A 21,542-nucleotide genomic window follows, 5' to 3' on the forward strand; every position below is an offset into this window, starting at 1 on the left:
CCCCTCTTGTCACTTTTATTCAACATATTGTTGGAATTCCTAGCCAGAGAAATTAGGTCACTATTAGCAGAGGGCATGATGTTATGTATAAACAACCCTAAAGAATCCACCAAAAAACTGTTAGAATAAACAAATTAAGTTATGTTGTAAGACACAAAATCAATATACAAGAATCTGTTACATGTCTATACACTAACAACAAGCTATCAGAGATATTAAGACAATAATTCCATTTATAATTGCATCAAAAAGAGTATTTAGGAATAAATTTCACTAAGGAGGTGAAAGACCTGTACACTGTAAACTATAAGAAATTGACATAAGAAACTGTAGACACCAATAAATGGAAAAATATTCTATACTCAAGGATTTGAAGAATTAATATTGTTAATATTTATATTACCCAGAGAAATCTACAGATTCAATGCAACCCCTATCAAAATTCCACTGGCATTTTTTCACAGAAATAGAATTTATGTGGAACCACAAAAGATCTCATATAGCCAAAGCAATCTTGAGAAAAAATCAAAGTTGAAAGCATCATGCTTCCTGATAGTAAACTCTATTACAAAGCTATAGCAATTAAAACAATATGATATTGACATAAAAACAGACACAGAGATCAATGGAACCGAGAGATGAGAAATAAACTCACGTACATATGGTCAAGTAATTTATGGCAAACAATCTAAGAATATATAATGGGGAAAGGACAGTCTCTTCAATAAATGAAGTTGGATAAACTGGACAGCCACAGGCAAAAGAATAAAACTGGACAACTAGCTTACATCACATACAAAAGTTAACTCAAGTGAATTAGACTTTAATGCAAGACCTGAAACCCTAAAACTCCTAGAAGAAAACATAAGCTCCTTGACAATGGTCTTGGTGATGATTTTTTGGATCTGATTCCAAAAGGAAAGGCAACAAAAGCAAAAATAAGTGGAACTATGACAAACTAAAAAGCTTCTGCACAGCAAAGATCATCAACAAAATGAAAAGGCAACCTATTGAATGGGAGAAAATATTTGCAAGTTATTTACCTGATAAGAGGTTAATATTCAAAATATATAAAGAACTTGCAACTCAACAGCAAATAAATAATCCAATTTAAAAATGGGCAGGGGAATGGGGGGTGGGATGAAGTGGGAGATTGGGATTGACATATATAAACTACTAAGTATAAAATAGATAACTAATAAGAACCTACTATATAGCACAGGGAACTCTACTCAGTGCTCTGTGGTGACCTAGTGGGAAGGAAATCTAAAAAAGAGGGGATATATGTACATGTATAATTGATTCACTTTACTGTACAGCAGAAACTAACACAACATTTTAAAGCAACTATACTCCAATAAAAATTAATAAAAGATAAAAATAAAAATGGGCAGAAGGTTTAAATAGACATTTTTTCAAAGAAGTCATACAGATGGCCAACTGGTACATGAATGTATAGCGATGTATAGTCAACATCACTAATCATCTGGAAAATGCAAATCAAAACCACAATGAGGTATTACCTCACACCTGTTAGAATGGCTATTTTCAAAAAAGAATAATAATTGTTGATGAGGATGTGAAGAAAAGGAAACACTCCTGCATAATGGTATGGCCATTATGGAAAACAATATGGAGTTTCCTCAAAAAGATAAATACAGAACTACCATTTGATTCAGCAATTCTACTTCTGGGCATTTATCTGAAGAAAATGAAAACACTAATTAGAAAAGGTATCCACACCCCAATCTTAATTTCAGCATTATTTACAATAGCCAAGATATGGGAACAACTTGTGTCCATTGATGGATAAATGGATAAAGAAAATTTGGTATATATATACACAATGGAATATTATTCAGCTATAAAGAAGAATGAAATCTTGCCATTTGTGACAACGTGGTTGGACACTGAGGATATTATGATAAGTCAGATAGAAAGACAAATACCCTATGATCTCACTTATATATGGAATAGTAAAAAAAAAAAAAACACACACACACAACTGAACTCAGAGAACAGATTAGTGGTTGCAAGGGACAAGGGGTGAGGAGGTTAGCAAAATTGATGAAGGGGGTAAAAAGGTACAAATTTTCAGTTATAAAATAAATAAGTCATAGGGATGCAATGTACAGCACGGCAACAATAATTAATATTGCATTGCATATTGGAAATTTACTAATAGAGTACATCTTAAAAATCCTCAACACAAGAAGAAGTGTGTAACTTTGTATGGTGATGGATGCTAACTAGACTTATTGTGGTAATCACTTCACAATATATACAAATATGAAATCATGTTGTACACTTAAAACTAATATATGTTTATACCTCAATAAAAAAGATACAAAATAAAATGATTGATATAGTTGGATTAATATCTACCATAACTATTTTCTATTCATTTTATATGTTCATTGTTTTTCTTCCTCTTCACTTGCCATCTCTAATTTAAATTAAGCATTCAAGATTATTGCATTTTATCTCTTTTTTTAACATACGTTATACTTACTTAAAAAAATGTTTAGTTGTTGTCCTAGAATTAGCAATATAAATTTTTAACTAATCTAAGTCTACTTTCAAATAAGTAACTATGCCACTTCATGTATAGTGTAGGTATCTTATAATAAATTTCCCAATTTCCTCCTTCTGTCACTTTTGATGTTGCTGTTATTCTTTTAACTTAATTACATGCTATAACCATCCAATACATTGTTATAGTAATTTGATCAGTTCTCAGATTAAGAATGAGAAAATTTCAAATTATATTTACTTCACATATTTCTTTTTTGATGATCTTTATTTCCTCATGTAGATCTGAGTTTCTGATCCAGATAATTTTCCATTTACTCCCTTAACATATTAATCATAGCTATTTACAATTCCCTGTCGGACTTCCAACATCTATGTCATAGTTGGGTCTTGTTATGATGAATACTTTGTCTCCTTAGAATGTGTTTTTTCTTGCCTTCTGGCATGCCTTGTGCCTTTCTGTTGAATCAAAACATGATGTATCAGGAAACAGATACTGCATTATATATGCCTTTAGTGTGAGGATTTTTGTTACTCTGGTTTGAAGTAGTGTTGTGTTTAATATTTGCTATAGTTGCATACATGCCAGAGAATAAAAATTCCCCTCCTATTCTTGTTTTTATCTCCAACATTGTCTTTAGGCTTCTCTAGTAATTCCTTCTCAGGGTGAGTCTGCATCTAGCAGCTTTATTAGCTATAATGCACTGCTATTACACTGGAATCCTGTTGATTATATGAAGAGGAAGTAAAGTGTTGTATAAAGTTATAATTAAATCTCAGTCTCTTAGTGACCTGATTTCCTTGGCCATGATGTTCACACATATCTTAACTTTTAATCCCCAATTATGTAAGATTAGGAGGATGGAGTTGAGAAGTGATCTTCCCCCAGATGGGACAGCACTATTTTGTCTTCCCCCCACCCCCCTTCAGATTAGACCTTTGTTATGTGTAAAGCTTTGGGTGTATTCCACCATGGTTAATTTTCCCTACACATGACTAGAGCCAGGAGGGTAACTTTCTGGATTCCTCACAGTGAGAGACTGGTGGGGCTCCTGCCAGTAAAACCTAGAGAAATAGGAGTTCCCCACTTACACACAGTATCCAGGAGTTTCTCACTCTCTGTCTAGCTCTACTTCACAGTCAGTCTTTGGCACTCAAAGTTACCTACTCCTGTCTGTTTATGTCTCCGGCTAATTCTGCTCCAGGTGAATAGACCTTGGCTGTGAATTTTAGAATCATTTGTCTCTCCATATATTCAGGCTGTCAAATTGTTGTGACCTTAGCTCTCTGATGAGTCTAAGAAAGGTTATTAATGTTTAGTTTAAGAGTTTTTAGGAAAAAAAAAACTAGAAGAACTGACATGATTTCTTCCAAACTCTTTACCTAGGAACTAAAGCCATAAAAAGGACATTTTTAAAATGAAAAATAACAGATTAAAATAGAGTACATCATATTTAGTAAAAGAAAGAAATATTTCAATTATATTTGTGTATAAGTAATATATCAAAATTAATTAAAAAATCTGAGAAATACTGATCTAGAGCACTGGTCAGGTTTGTTTTTCTGTGATGGTATGCATTTGTATGCTTGATGTACCCATTTCTTGAATTAAATTAGTATTAAGCCATAGGATAAAATATATTTTGGCTTCTGTATAATCCTAGTGTACTGGCTATAATGCCACAGCTTCTCAAAACCAGAATTCTGCAATGCTCCCTAGAGAAATACTCCTGCAGACATTAATTCACTTTTGACAATGTTACCAGAAAAATACATTAAAATTAAAGGACTGCAGGAAAAAGAAAATGGACAAGGTAAAGAAAAAGCAAAAAGCACTATAGAAAAATACCCCAGTACCTCGACTCATATTGAAGTTCTTCACCTTCTCAAATTAGTTTTTTATTGTTTCATCATTCTGTTCTCACTGGGGAATCATAACCTTATTCATACTAGTTAATTTCTACATACTTCAAGGTTAATTTTTTCTACTTAAAAAAATTAATATGTATCATTTAAAAACTGTGTCTTATTTAAACACATGAGGAGTTGGATTGGAAGACTTTGTGTAGATCACTCCTCAGCATCAACCACTTTATCTTGAGTCATCCAGCACTGAGGCTCTGTCCTGTTTGGGGTACTAGACTCTTTTAAAAGCCCTTCTCTCAAAATTCTTCCCTGGAGTGTACTCCAAGACTCTTCTTATTCCCAGAAACAGGAGTTCTTTCTCTGATATCCAGGTTAAAATCAACCACACATGCTGACAAACTTTGCAAAGGCTTCAAATCCCAGGAAAATGAGCCCTGTGATTCTCATCTTTGCATTTGACCTACTATTGCTGCTTTTGCTACTGCTCCTTCTACTCTTGATACTAGTTTAATGATATGATTACATGATATGCATGAGCATATTTATCTTTCAAAACAATCTATTTAAGCCTTTTCAATGATGAAGTAATTAATCTCATAAAAGTAAAGTAACTTCGACACAGATAAAAAATAATTGCCCAAATAATAGAGTTAGTAAAAGGTAGAACTAAATATTAAAACAAAACTATCTAATTCCAAGATATGTTATGCTGACCACTGTCTTCATGGCTATAATTAGCTTTCGGAAGAAATTATTTGTTTTCTCCTTTTTGACTGGACATTTCAATAAAAATAAAATGGCAAAAACTCCAATTTGTAGAACAATTGGTCTCTTAGAGTAGTATATTCAAAATTGTTAATGCAAAATTATATTCAAAAGTCTTGTTTACCTCAGAATTTGTAAAATAAAGAAAACAATGTAAATCAAGGAATATTAGAGAAGTCTTTTCTTAAGTGAACCCACACGAAATACTTTTAAATTATTTAAGATTTCTAAATATTTAGTCTTTACCACTATATAAAATTGGATAGGAATTTTATGGTAAAAAAATATAAAATTAATCAAAAACATATAAGAATAATTACTAAACTGATAATCTGAAAACTTAGATCCTGAACAATCATGTAATGCTAGATGTTTTTGTCACTGTGGAAAGAAATGACCATAAATCTCTATTTTCTTTTCACAAAGTAAAGAGGGTTAATTAAATTATATGAGTAAGTTCCTTCCAGATCTAAAGTTGTACATCTGGTTTCATTAACATATTAACTCTTTCAGAGATAGTAAATCTTCAATTTTATTTTCATTATCTATTTCTTGCATTTTCATATAAGAAAGAAAACTGGCCAAATTGCTGCTGGATATCAAACAACTCATTATTAACAATGTGAATATCTATGTGTTTTATTTTTCCAGTTTTACATATCTAAAAAATAAAGGTCATTTATACTAAGAAAAATTATTCAATATTTTTTCTTACTGAATTACTATATTTTACATTTATATCTTTGTGTAGAAAGTCTTGATTCTTCTTTTAAATAAATAAATGTGCAATTGCCAACAACATTCTCAAAAACACAATTGTTTTCACAGATGATCATAAAAAGGCTAGAGGAAGCTGATAATGCAAAAAGGGACTACCTGATAGAACACTTTCATTGAATGTGCTCATATGAGACAATTCTTGATGAAAATGTAGTGGAAGAGATGACTACCATTGCATTCAACAAGCAGAGCTAGTGTATCTGAAATTCAAACTTTCTCAAATATGTTCCTATGTTATTTTCTGGACTTTTGGAACTGTCATTTTAACTATCTGAGTGTATACACATGATTTTCTTGATCATTATACCAATAGTTAATTTTGTGTTGTAACAACTCAGTTCAATATGTGGTGGCTTAAAACCATAATCATTTATTCAGATCCATGGTAGGTGAACCTGCAGTTTGGGCTGAGTTTATTTGTATAAGTTTTTCACTGGCCTTGGCAAGATTCACACAAAAATCTGTAGTCAGCTGTCAGCATGGCTGGCAGCCAGTTGGTCTAGAGGAGTCTCTCCTTGGATGTTTTATTTCTGCTCTATGTGATCTCTCAATATCCTGTAGGTCAGCCCAGATTTATGCAAATGGTGGTGAGATTCACCACAACAGCAAGAGTGGAAAAGGCAAAGTCTCCTGAAGTCTAGACTTACACTTATTACATCAGTTCTCTTGAATTCCACATTTCAGAAGAAGTCACCAAGACAGCCCAGATCCAAGGGACATAGAAATAAACCACATCATTGATTAAAAGAACTACAAATAGTGCAGTCATTTTTCCCCCCACTGCTGATAAATTATACTGCTGATAAATTCACTTATCAGCAAACTCATATATGTTGAACAAGTTTTAGGTTAAACTCCAGACTCATCAAAAAAAAAAAAGAGAGGATTGAAATCAATAAAATTAGAAATGAAAAAGGAGAGACTACAACTGACACCACAGAAATATAAAAGATGATAAGAGACTACTACAAGCAACTATATGCCAATAAAATGGACAACCTGAAAAAAAATGGAAAAATTCTCAGCAAAGTACAACTTTCCAAGACTGAACCAGGAAGAATTAGAAAATATAAAAAGACCAATCACAGGTAATGAAATAGAAACTGTAATTAAAATCTTCCAACAAACAAAAGTCCAGGACCAGATGGCTTTACAGGTGAATTCTATCAAATATTTAGAAAATAGTTAACACTTATCTTTCTCAAACTCTTCCAAAAAACTGTGATGGGAGGAATACTCCCAAACTCATCTATGAGGCCACCATCACCCTGATACCAAAACCAGACAAAGATATCACAAAAAAAGAAAATCATAGACCAATATCACTGATGAACATAGATGCAAAAATCCTCAACAAAATACTAGCAAACAGAATCCAACAACACATTAAAAGGCTCATACACCATGATCAAGTGGAATTTATCCCACGGATGCAAGGATTCTCAATATATGCAAAACAAACAAAGTGATACACCATATTAACAAATTAAAGGATAAAAACCATATGATCATCTCAATAGATGCAGAAAAACCTTTTGATAAAATTCAACACCCATTTATGATAAAAACTCTCCAGAAAGTGGGCACAGAGGGAACCTACCTCAACATAATAAAGGCCATAATGACAAACCCACAGCAAACATCATTCTCAATGGTGAAAAACTGAAAACATTTCCTCTAAGATCAGGAACAAAACAAGGAGATCCACTCTTGCCACTCTTATTCAACATAGTTTTGGGAGTCCTAGTCATGACATTCACAGAAGAAAAAGAAATAAAAGGAATACAAATTGGAAAAGAAGAAGTAAAATTGTCACTGTTTGCAGATAATCCTAAAGACGCCACCAGAAAAATACTAGAGCTAATCAATGAATTTGGTAAAGTTACAGATACAAAATTAATGCACAGAAATCTTTTGTATTCCTAAACACTAACAACAAAAATCAGAAAGATAAATCAAGGAAACAATCTCACTTACCATCACAACAAAAAGAATAAAATACTTAGGAATAAACCTACCTAAGGAGGCAAAAGACCTGTACTCAGAAACTATAAAACACTGATGAAAGAAATCAAAGATAACATAAACAGATGGAGAGATATACCATGCTCCTGGATTGGAAGAATCAATATTGTGAAAATGACTATACTACCCAAAGCTATCAATAGGTTCAACACAATCCCTATCAAATTACCAATGGCATTTTTCACAGAACTAGAACAAGAAATTTTACAATTTGTATGGAAATGAAAAATACCCCCAAATAGCCAAAGCAATCTTGAGAAAGAAAAATGGAGCTGGAGGAATCAGACTCCCTGACTTCAGACTATACTACAAAGCTACAGTAATCAAGACAGTATGGTACTGGCACAAAAACAGAAACATAGATCAATGGAACAGGACAGAAAGCCCAGAGATAAATCCAAACACATATGGTTACCTTATCTTTGACAAAGGAGGCAAGAATATACGATGGAGAAAAGACAGCCTCTTCAATAAGTGGTGCTGAGAAAATGGACAGCTACATGTAAAAGGTTGAAATTAGAACACACCCTAACACCATACACAAAAATAAACTCTAAATGGATTAAAGACCTATATGTAAGGCCAGACACTATAAAACTCTTAGAGGAAAACTTAGGCAGAACACTCTTTGACATAAATCACAGCAAGATCCTTTTTGACCCACCTCCTGGAGTAAGGGAAATATAAACAAAAATAAACAAATGAGACCTAATGAAATTTAAAAGCTTTTCACAGCAAAGGAAACCATAAACAAGACCAAAAGACAACCCTCAGAATGTGAGAAAATATTTGCAAATGAAGCAACTGGCAAAGGATTTATCTCCAAAATATACAAGCAGCACATGTAGCTCAATATCAAAGAAAAAAACAACCCAGTCCAAATATGGGCAGAACACCTAAATGGACATTTCTCCAAAGACATACAGATGGCCAATAAATGCATGAAAAGATGTTCAGCATCACTAATCCTTGTAGAAATGTAAATCAAAACCACAATGAGGTATCACCTTACACCGGTCAGAATAGACATCATCAAAAATATCTACAAATGATAAATGCTGGAGAGGGTGTGGAGAAAGCTGAATCCTCCTGCACTGTTGGTGGGTGTGTAAGTTGATACAGCCACTATGGAGATCAGTATGGAGTTTCCTTACAAAACTAAAAATAGAACTACCATATGACCCAGCAATCGCACTACTGGACATATACTCTGAGAAGACCATAATTCAAAAAGATACATTTACCACAATGTTCATTGTAGCACTATTTACAATAGCCAGGACATGGAAGCTACCTAAATGTCTATATACAGATGACTGGATAATGAAGATGAGGCACACATATACAATGGAATATTACTCAGCCATAAAAAAAAACGAAATTGTTATTTGTAGTGAGGTGGATGGACCTAGAATCTGTCATACAAAGTGAAGTAAGTCAGAAAGAGAAAAACCAATACCATATGTTAACGCATATATATGGAATTTTTAAAAGCCGTACTGATGAACCGAGTGGCAGGGTAGGAATAAAGATGCAGACATAGAGAACAGACTTGAGGGCAAAGGGGGAAGGGGAAGCTGGGATTAAGTGAGAAAGTAGCACTGACGTATATACACTACCAAATGTAAAATGGATGGCTAGTGGGAAGCTGCTCCATAGCACAGGGAGATCACCTCAGTACTTTGTGATGACCCAGAGGGATGGGATCGGGACGGTGGGAAGGAGGCTCAAGAGGGAGGGGATATGGGGATATATGTATACATATAGCTGATTCACTTTGTTGTACAGCAGAAACTAATACAACATTGTAAAGCATATGTACTCCAATAAAGATGTGAAAAAAAATCAGTTGCATTTTCATACACTATAAACAAACTATCAGAAGGAAATTTAGGAAATAATGCCACATATAATTTCATCAAGAAAGAATACTTAGAAATAAATTTAACTGAGGAGATTAAAGATCTGTACACAGAAAACTATGATAATGATGAAAGAAACTGAAAAGTATACAAATAAATGAAAGCTATTCCATGTTCATGTAATATTAGAAGAATATTGTTGAAATGTTCACACTACCCAAAGCAATCTACAGATTCAATATAATCCCTATAAAAATTTCAATGCCATTTTTCACAGAAATAGACATAAGCATGGAACCACAAAGACCCCAAATAGGGAAATCTTGATAAAGAACAAATCCGACACATCATACTTCCTGATATCAAGCTATATTACAAAAATATTGTTATCAAAAGAGTATGGCATTGGCATAAAAACTGACATAGATCAATTGAACAGAATACAGAGCCCAGAAATAAACCTATGTGTATATGGTCACTTAATTTATAGTCAAGGGGTCAAGAATATACACTGGGGAAAGGACAGTCTCTTCAATAAATGTTGTTGTAAAACTGTACAGCTACATGCAAAAAATGAAACTGAACCCCTATTTTTCACCATACACAAAAATCTACTCAAAATGGATTAAAGACTTACATTTAAGACCTGAAACCATAAAACTCCTAGTAGAAATACAGGCAGTAATCCCTGTGAACTCATTGATGATGATCAATTTTTAGATTTGACAGCAAAAGCAAAGGCAACAAAAGTAAAAATAAACAATTGGAACTACATCAAGTTGAAAAGCTCTGCACAGCAAAGAAATCATCAATAAAATGAAAAGGTCACCTACTGAAAGTAAAGAGATATTTTCAAATCATATCTGATAAGGGGTTAATATCCAATATAGTTAAATAACTCACACAACTCAATAGAAGAAAAACAAACCATCCAATTAAAAGATGGGCAGATGATCTGAATAGACATTTTTCCAAAGAAGACATATAAATGACCAACAGGTATATAAGAGGTGCTCAACATTATAAAGTGTAGGACCCTAACTCTGCTTTTAGTTTTAACACATCTAGATATTAATGAACTTTAGCTCATATTAGAGCTATAATTTTAGAAAATGACTTTAAGTGGGGCTGCTATTTAAACTCAATGCTGCTGTAAATTTTTTCTGGGAATCAAAAGATCTTCTCTAATATAGTCATCAGAAAATTATAAACAGAAAAATAATCAACATAGTGCTAAGAAAATAAACATAGAATATCTTTTTTACATAACTAGAAATTACTATGCTCAAAGAATGTTTGAAATATATGGCACAATTTGTAAGAAATTAAAAAGAGATGGTGTTTCGCTAAGGAGAATCAGAGACCATTTCTTCAACAATTGATTGCCGCTTAATATATCACAGTGTGAAGTGGGCTTTTGATGATTTGAATACAAGTCAGTCAGGGTAGTCTTTATAAATTAATATTTTCACCACTTAGCAGAAATTTAATTTTGAAAATCAAAATTTATATTGACTTTTTAGATTAACCAAGTACCAAAGGAACAGAGACACTGGATATGACATTCAGTACAGAGTTGAAAAGTTAACTGAACTGGCACATAACATTTCCAATACCAGATAAATATAATACTGAATTATTCCGATGTTCATGAGCTTCTCTCCATAAAATGACTTATTTTTTTTATTTGTCCAGGTGAAATAATAAACATCAAGATACAAGTAGCCAATATATGATTTTTCTTTTGAGACTAAAATTCTGTACTAAAAGTTCAGAATTCCCAATTCATCAAGGAAGGTATTAAACTCTGATTGATTACAATGCAACTGTTATTGGGACTGAATATGTTAACAAGGAAAATACATTTTATCAAGTCACTGAGAAATTTAAATAGTCATGATTGTAATAGTTTTCTTTAGAGAGTCCTTACCTTGGGCTAAGTACTATGCTAAGTACTTTACATGATACTAGCTAACATATTACATAGTCACTACTTGTCAGATTCTGTGCTAATTACTTTTTCTTCATAAAAACAGTAGGCAAAATTCTAATACTGTCCCCAAGATTTCCTATCTTGCTTTACATAATCATTCACTTGAGTTTGGTTGGGATGTATGAATATGATGGGATATCACTACCATGATTAAGTTACAGTATAAGGCAAAGATGAAGGAATTTTGCAGCTATAATTGAGGATCAAAATCTTTTGGAGTAGAAAGGGAAATTTTTGTGAGTTGGCCTACTTAATTAGGTGAAAACTCTTAAAAGATGGGCAGGGCCATTTCTGAAGAGAAATTATCTTGCTGACCTTGAAGAAGTAAGCTGCTATATTATGAAAGGGCCTGTGTGAGTATCTCCAAACTAAGAGCTAGAAAAAAAACAGATGCCAGTCCTATAACCATAAGAAGATGAATTCTGCCAACAACTACATGAGCTTTGAAGAGGACCACAAATTTCAGAAAGAAATAGGTTGGGTAACACCTACATTGTAGCCTTATGAGACTCTGAGTGGAGGGCCCAGGTAGCCATGCCCAAACTCCTGACCCCCAGACTCTGAGATAATGAGCGGATATTGTTTTAAGCCACTAAGTATGTGTTGATGCATTATCAATTGAAAATTAATATAACCATCTTGTTTAATCTTTATAAAAGTGCCTTAGTTTGTTCAGGCTGCTATAACAGAATGCCATACACTGGGTGGCTTTTCAAGAACAGAAATTTATTTCTCATAGTTCAAGGCTGGGAAGTCCAAGATCAAGATACTGGCAAATTCAGTGTCTGGTGAGGATCTGTTTCTGGTTTTTATATGGCTGTCTTCTCCCTGTTTCCTTACATGGTGAAACGGGCAAGGGAACTCTTTTGGGTCTCTTTTATAAGAACATTAGTTACCTCCTAAAGGTCCCACCTCCAAATATCATCACATTGAGAGAATAGATTTCAACATATGAATTGAGGGACACCTTCACTCTATAGTAGAAGGATTGTAAAAATCAAATGCAAAGGAAATATTAGCACTTATATGATATATATGGGGCTCAAAGAGGTTAAATAACTTGCTCCAAGAATATAGTTTATTACTGATGAAGCCAGAAAAATCAGAGTTCAAAGTCACTCTAACTCTAGCATTACCCATGTTCTTAACAATTCACACAGTAAATTCTGCTCATTTCATCCTTTCAATAATTCTATGAAATTGGTATTAATATCCTCATTTTACAAAAGAGGATACTGCTCCAGGGATATTAAATAACTTTTCCAAAGCCACATGAATACACTGTGGAAATGAAATTTAAACACAGGACTAACTGGCTACAAACTTTACCCTCATAAGCAACATATTATACATGAGAGTTACTAGCCTGTTTAAAGTGTAAGATGAAGGCAATCTAGGAACCATGCTTCTGTCCACTTAAGCTTCTATTTTCTACCTGTGATGAGTTACCCACTGTCCTTTGGGACCCAAAGATTTTTTGTCTCCCTGGTGTTTTAAAGTTGTTATTTCTACGGTTCCCATTCTTATTTTTTCTTATTAAACACTCACATTTCCGCAGTAAAACATGAATGTCATGTGGTAACCTGATAAGCTACATATCGAGTTTAAATATCAAGTTGAACAATCTTACAGTAAAGCTGTTGCTTTTGAATAGTTACCCAGGGAATAAAGCACCATTAAAATAATGTGATTGACCGCATGGAGTAAGGTCTTTCATTTTATTTCATAGTAACTTAAGATGCATATAAAAAATAGAGTGCTACATTGATATATCAACAAGAAACTTCCCTTGATATAAGGATCAATACAAAACTTTGGAAAATAATCAAATATAGGTTTCCATTTGGACCTTCATAAGTTTTTTTAAATTATATCACTAACTAATGGCTGTCTTAACATTGGCAAAAGACAAGAGATTGCTTTGAAAACCACAGTCACAGAGCAGTAGCTAGCAATACATGTCTTGTTTTTTCTAAGTCATTTTATTTTATAGTGTTCACTTCTTTGCTGTCATTACTATTAGTACTTAATAAAAAGATATATTAAGACCACAGAGGTTATGTTTCCATGAAACCTAAACAATAGAAATGTGAGAAGGAAAAGAGTCAAGGAAGAAATACAAATAAGAATAAATGAGAAAAAAATAAATATTATATTTAGTGTTAAATTTGGCATTAAAATTTTAGAGTGTGAATGCCAAAATATCTTGCTAAAATCTCCCACATTCAGAGTTATGGTATGGGACTTCCAGAAATCAAAATCGTGGTTAACTGTTAATACTTTAGAAATGAACTGTAGGCTTAGATGTATTATAAAGGGAATATGTTCAACACTTAGTACTTGACATGACATGTAAGTGGAAAGATGAAACAAGGGATAGAAATATTTTAAATACATGGTAGAGGAAATACTTCTCTTAAAACACACTCTAAGCCTTTTTAGATTAATGGGAAGTACGTTGGCCAAAAACTGTAGCTAAAACTTGTTACTAAAAAATCTCAACAGACAAAATTTTACATTTCTGGTGTCTAAATTTCATTAGGAAACCTGTTTTATTTTATTATTTCTAACTCACATTGACAATCACAATTACCGTCCTCTGCCAAAATGTTTAGGTTTGTCACCTCCTTTCTAAGGCACACACAACGCTATAAGCCTTCACAATTTGCCCTTAATACGGAAGAAATCTTTTGGAGAAATCACTCTGTTCAATATTTCATCTTTGTATGTAATTAAAGAATACTTTTCCAAATAATGATTTACATTTAAAACAGCCTAGAAAAATGATATTTTCTCCTATACAAAGAACCTGGAAGAAGTATTACATTGTAATAATTTTTAAAGTGTTTTAATTCCTTAAGTTTACTAAATCATTTTCCTTTCCAAAATACTATTGGGTCACCATGAGAGGTCATAATGAAACTATGAAGAGTGCAATTGAAATTTACTTTTAGAGATTAGAAAAAAATATTGATAAATCTGCATCCTGGACTATACTAGACTTCTTAACATCTCAGGATTTTTCACATTCCACTTTATCCTTTAACTTTTAAAGATGGGGGTGTTCCACAAAAAGATAACAAATTTAGAGAATTCTTATCCTTGCTATTCAGGCAGCCAGGGGTAAGGTGACATAAAAGAATCTCAGAGAAGATTAAAAAGCTTGAGAGCTGCTGAATAAGATAAAATGTTGACATTTAAATATATACCCACTTCCACAAACATAGGGGCATGCACTCAATTCCTGTAGCCCTATGAATTTTTAACCAACATTTAGGCTTTTATGACAGTGAGTCCTTTTTAGAAAAATTACATTCTTCTATTTAAATTCTATTTTAATAGCTTGAAATTCATATTTAGCATAGTTGTTTCTAGTTTCTAAAGACAGAAGTTTCCATGGAAGTATGAGAGGAAAAGATTACTGGCTATACTCCCCAGAAAGTGAAATAAATGAAATATAATCTGACAGTTTAAATTTAATCAGTATGTCACCATTGTGCCTTAATAGAGCAAATCACCCTAGGTTGAGTACGTAATTTACTCTCAGCAGCTAGAGGTGGGTAATGAAAGCAAGAGTCACTCACTAGTTGGATACAGAAGGTGGTGCAATTAGGGCTGCTTCATAACAATTCAAATTAGATCTGAATTATGGAAGGGACTGCTGATTTAGATAAGTATAACTTTGGAAGCCTTCATGGCTTCAGCATTTCAAGTATGCATGGCAGGTATTTCTTGATTCCTTGACATTTTTAAATCAATAGTTTTAAGGTGTTGGTAATGTTAGTTTGTAAAGCACAAGGGTTTGTAATAAAAAAAATACACACCGATTGTGTGTACAAATAAGGTTTGCTTCTTTTTTCCTCCCATGGCTACACTTTCAAATACTGAAAAGGGCAAGGGGGAAGCAATCAATTAGTAGAGAATGTCACAAGTAAAATTATCCATTTTGTCTAGATAACAAGGGAATAGAGTTAGACTAAAGAATTAGGCAAATAGTCTGAGATAATAATCTGAGATCATATAGATTCTTTTATGGGATTTGGTGCAAAATGAAATGTTCGTAAGGAAGTTACCTTATTTTGCTAATCATTTGCCTTTTGTAGAGTCATTAGGAAATTTAATTTCTAGTACATTATGAGATGAATTATGAGATGAAATTTGTTCATGCCAACACTCAGTGGTAAATCTGGATTAAGAATACTTGTTACATGAATAAACGATATCAAAACAAGGTACCTCATTTCATATGGCTTTCTCTGGCAATGTTTTACAGCTTGGAAGTGAATAAGGTTCCATTAAAATAATTAGTGAGTTGATGCTGCTAAAGTTTCTAATAAATAAATACTACATTTTCCAGAGATTCCTAATTGTTGAGAGTCAGAGTAAGAAACCTACTTGTTTGGGATGGTTAGTAAACATTTATTATAATTAACCAGGAGAGTTCAATTGTTCAATCTTTTATGCAAATTTTAATGTACAAACTGGAAAGTATATAATTTTCTATGTCAATTCCCAGTTACTGATGTGTGGAATTATGGATTTTGCATAGCAAGGTAAAGAATTTTCCCTATCACTACAGCTCTTACCCAAAATAATAAATGGTTATCAGAACCCAGGTACAATGACATAAAAATTAGGTAAACTGTTAGAATGTTGGTTTGCAAAACTAAGATTCTTGGTAAGATACCATTAGAGTACAGGATGTAGTATTGAAGGGAAATTGAGGAGAAAGAAAGCCAGTGCTAATCTAGAAGGCATTTCCAAACTAAAGATGGAGATGTCCTGTCTGATTTGAGAAGCAAAAGAACATATCAGATAATTTTCATGTTTAACCTCACATACACTTAAAGAGATATAATCTCTAAATCTTTCTTCATTTCAGTGGTGCCAATAGCTTTCTTTCCTTTTGTACCTACAATAATGTAGTAAGTTGAACATTGTTATTTTGTGTAATAGGTAATCATAACATATATTGGGTTTTTTGCTTACTAGATGACTGATATGTAAAGCACTCAAAATTAAAATCATTTAATTATTAAATATATTTGTGTTTAATGGAGTCAGTCACATTCAACTAAGATGTATTAAAAATCTACTGTGCACATATCATGTTCTTGGGACACAATGGGGGGAAAAGACATGTCACTGCCTCCTTGAGGCTTACATTCAAACAATCAATAACCAATGAAGATATATATATTGTATAAGGGGTTAAGTGATATTGGACAATAAAAGAAACAGGAGTATATCAGGAATATATGTGTATATATTATCCTTGGGGATTGGTGGGTGTAATTTTAAGCAGGGTGATCAAGGCAGGCCCCCATGGGGAAGCTCACATATGAACACTAATTTGAAGGAAAAGAAAAGAGTTAGTTATTCAGATATCTGGAGGGAATATTTCTTCTAGAAGAAAGAGCATCAGGAGTAAGCATCCTAAGGCAGGAGCATTCCTGGCACCCCAGGCCCAGTGGGAGTGGATCAGAATGAGTTTGGAGAGAAAGAAATAAGACTCAGGGGAGGAGGGGAACTGTGCAGAGAGAATGTATAGACCTTTGCAGAAATATGTGAAGACTTGCCTGTCATTTTATAGGGCCCTATATAGACAAGATGTTCTAGTGGTCATTATATAAATCAGGGTTTCTGAACCTTGGCTCTAATTGACATTTTTGGGTTGGATAATTCTTTGTTGTGCAGGGCTGTCTTCCTCATTGTAGGATGGTCAAGCATCATAGCTGACCTGTACCAGCAGATGACAGTAGCACCCACAAATAAAATAATTCCAGATATTGCTAAATGTACCATAGGTCATGAGGGTTGAAAACCATAGATATAAATAAAAGGTATTGAGGCACAAACGTGTTAAATAACTAATCCAGAGTCACACAGCTAATAAATAACCCTGCTTCCAGATGCCAGATATTTAATGATAAGACACATTTACTCCATTCCTTGGCTGGACCATTGATCCCTTTTCTGGTTCATTTGAATCAAAGACAGTTGACTAAAGTCACCACACTGTAAACTCTTGAACAGTTTTTATCAGCCTCACATGAAGTAAAAATTAGCTTTAAGTTGCCAGACATGTTTACCTGTAATGAGGTCCTGGACTTTAGCCAGAACATCAACTCTGAATCTGTGTTCAGAGCACTAAGAGGAACATGGATCACAATGGGATATGCCGACAGTTGTTACATGGTAAACGGGAATGGAGGTAGGGAAGAGAAAAAGCTTTGGTACATGAAAATGCAATTTCCAGTGAAGCACTAGAGTGGTGGCCAGCAGGGAACCCATGGTATATGACTGACCAAGCTGGTATGCTGCAACAGCAAAAGGTATTTGCCCTTGGTTTGAGCAAAAAAGTAAGGAAAGACACTATTATAAGTTGCCAAGAAATAGGTCCTGGAGTGAATATGGTCATAAGGAGAACAACAGAATTCTGTATATATATATATAACTATACTATGTACTAATAACTAAATACTTGTAGGTATGTTAAGTATATGCATGTGGAGAGAGAAGGTTTGACCTATATTTTCCCATTCAGCACATTGACTAATAATGCTCAATAACTCTATGTGCTTCTACATACTATTACTCATACAGTACACATTACATGCAACCATAATTTGTAATTATCCCATATCATATTGTCCTCTACCAATTTGCCATTTTTAGGAGAGGGTCATCAGAGGTTCTGCTATATATATATATATATCACAGCAACATTTAGCATAACTTACATATTAAATGATGAAAGTAAGCATTGGTTGAATACATTAACAATGACCAAATCTGTCTTGTTTCGATAAATAGGTGGGATCCTTCCAAAGCAAAATATATGTTGATTACTTCTTAACAATTAAGAGCAATGCAAATACTAAGTTTAATTAGTGAGCTTATGGAAGAAACAAAACATTTAAGTCATTGAATCTCTCTCTCTCACACACATATGCACATACTCCTTTGAGAATCTTATGTCTTGATCAAAGAAGAAATGAACTTTTCTGTTTTTCGGGAAGGCCTATCTCTATATTTGAAGATGGAATGAGCTGTCTACAAAGGGAGATTTTTTCTCATTTTTTTTCCCATGCAGTTGTAACACACATAATAGTGTATATTGTTGTTAGTAATCACATTTATAATATATAACTCAAGAGCATAATTTGTTAATGATTCATTATTTTGATTGACAACCTAAAATATATTAAATTACCTACCAGAGACTATATTACCTAGACAAAGAATGTATGATTACTTATCAAGTATATCCTAAGAATAGTGCAGTAGAGTTTTTTTTTCAAAGTCTAAAAGCTGATCCATTATTTTTAAACATCTGAGAAATACTGTGCATATATAATTAATTCCACCATTCCCATAGATGGACTTTAAGGTCATATTCTTATGTATGTTTTTAAGGCAACTTCATTAGGTGTGCTTAGAACAGGTAAGACAATTCCTTTCCGTGCATGTATTATTTTGCTTTTCAGAATGAATACTTATATTTGGAAGAAAATCCAATAAAATTTTTTTAACTCATTAGTTAACTTGTTTTATTAGTATGACTACAAATGTTTTTTTTAATTTCCCATCATTTAAAAATGTGTAACTTCTATACCTTATACAAAATACCTTATTTTAGATATGTGTATTTAAGATATTACCTAAAAAACACAAGTAATTACATCTTTATAAGATAGGCTTATATATTTCACTGAGCTCATGGGCACTCAAACCAAGTCTGGATTTTCAAACTTCAGGTCAGTAAGCCTTTTGTTCAAATGAAACTGCAAACACCTTGTGTATACTCCTTCGAGTAAAGTGATTAAACAATAAATTTCAGTGAGTTCAGAAGAAGTACAATTCCTCTTGCTTTCATTCTACCTAAGATGGCCTGACCATCTTCTATTTCACATTACAACAAATTGAAGCAGCTCATCTCATGGACTGATGTTTGTTCGAATTTCATGCAGTAAGGAACAGGGCACTTTACTGAAGTTATTATCAGTACTTCCTTGTCTGCTGAAATACTAAAGGTGTTGATTTGGGACTCTCCAGTTCTGATTCTGATACACCTATCTGAGTGACAAGAGAGGACAAGGGCTCAGAGAAAATATATTGAGGGAGAAAAGGGAATATAAGGTATTCAGACAAAAAATAGAGAAAGGAGTAGAGAGAGAAAAAAAATAACTTAATACCCTGTGGACACTACATATCATCCTCATTTTCATTTTGTTAAATTGGCAGGTACAGTATATGCCTGTAGGAGCTATGCCATTTTTCTTTTTTCCTAGACACTCTGACAGCAGGAACAGTGACTCCCTGCTCAGAGTAAGTAGCTGATGTGACTGTGGAAGTTGTGAAGCTAAGATTGGGAAAGACACCTGTCACTGAATCTAAGAGACTGTTTTGATCCCCAAAGGTCTCTCTGTTTATTATAAATTTTGAAGATTCTTTTCTGTTCTTTCTGGCAAAAAGGGTGAAAATATCCATAACTGACCTTCCCTGCCTATATAAAAATCCTCAATCAGGCAGAGTTTTCAGAAGACTGAGCACAATTCATGGTGACAAAAGAAAAAAAATTAGGGTGAGTACAGCAGTAAAAAACATCAAGAGGAACTAGCTCTTAAATGAGCTAAAAATGTTCGTATTTTTCCCGTCCCCTTTAGCTTCTCTTCCTTTCATATCTACTATGGAATTCCTATATGCATGTCTTATAAATGCAATTATACAGAACAACAGTTTATTATTTTGACTGAAAATTATAGTCACAACTGAAAAGTTTTGGAGTTTGCCTTTGTTTTTGATAACTACTTTAAAAATGATTCCTATGAATAAAGATAATTAGGTCTTCTTTGGGCATGACTTAGATTTCAAGTCAGGTCCATCTAAAAGGTTTTGATAAAGAGCCAGAACTTATATCCAATTAATTGTTTCAGTTCTCCCACTTTCAAAATTAATGAAGCACTATGATGTGCTTTTACCCAAGCACAGTAAAAGGGGTATTATTAACTGAATTGTTTCCCCCAAATTCATATTTTGCAACACTAACCCCCCAGTGTGACCCTGTAAGACCTATATTTGGAGATAGGGTCTACAAGGAGTTAATTAAGATTAAACTAGGTCATAAAGGTGGGGCCCTAATCCAGTAGGATTAGTGTCCTTATAAGAAGGGAGACCAGGGAATTCCCTGGCTGTCCAGCGGTTAGGACTCCAGGCTTCCACTGCGGGGGCATGTGGCCAAATGGCACAGCCAAACAAAAAAAAAAAAAAAAAATGAAAAGAAAAAAAGGAGGCCAGAGCACAGCCCCTTTTTCCATGCAAACACAGGAGAGTTCAGGTGAGATCATAGTGAGAAAGCGACTATTGACAAACGAGAACTCTCAGCATGATCATGGACTTCCAGGCTCCAAAACTGCGAGAAAATAAATGTCTGTTGTTTAAGCTACTCAGTCTGTGCTGTTTTGTTATGGCAGCCCTAGAATACTAAAAGCAGTAATCTGTAACATCAGCTGTGAGTAGTAGGGACATTTGCTTACATTGCAAATGGGTTCATACAAAAGCTGGCGTTTAGTGTAGGTTTGTGAGCTGTAGCAGGTCATTGGGTTTCTCAAGTTAATTTTCTCTACAATATTAAGTGATTGCATTGTTATTTGCAAGGTTTTTTGCTTGCAAATGTCTAGGGATCTATAATCACATAACTCGACTTACTTTTTCTG

This window comes from Delphinapterus leucas, chromosome 5 (assembly GCF_059928025.1).
Source record: "Delphinapterus leucas isolate spDelLeu-1000000601 "Yukka" chromosome 5, BTC_Dleu_Yukka2, whole genome shotgun sequence".
Taxonomy (NCBI): domain Eukaryota; kingdom Metazoa; phylum Chordata; class Mammalia; order Artiodactyla; family Monodontidae; genus Delphinapterus; species Delphinapterus leucas.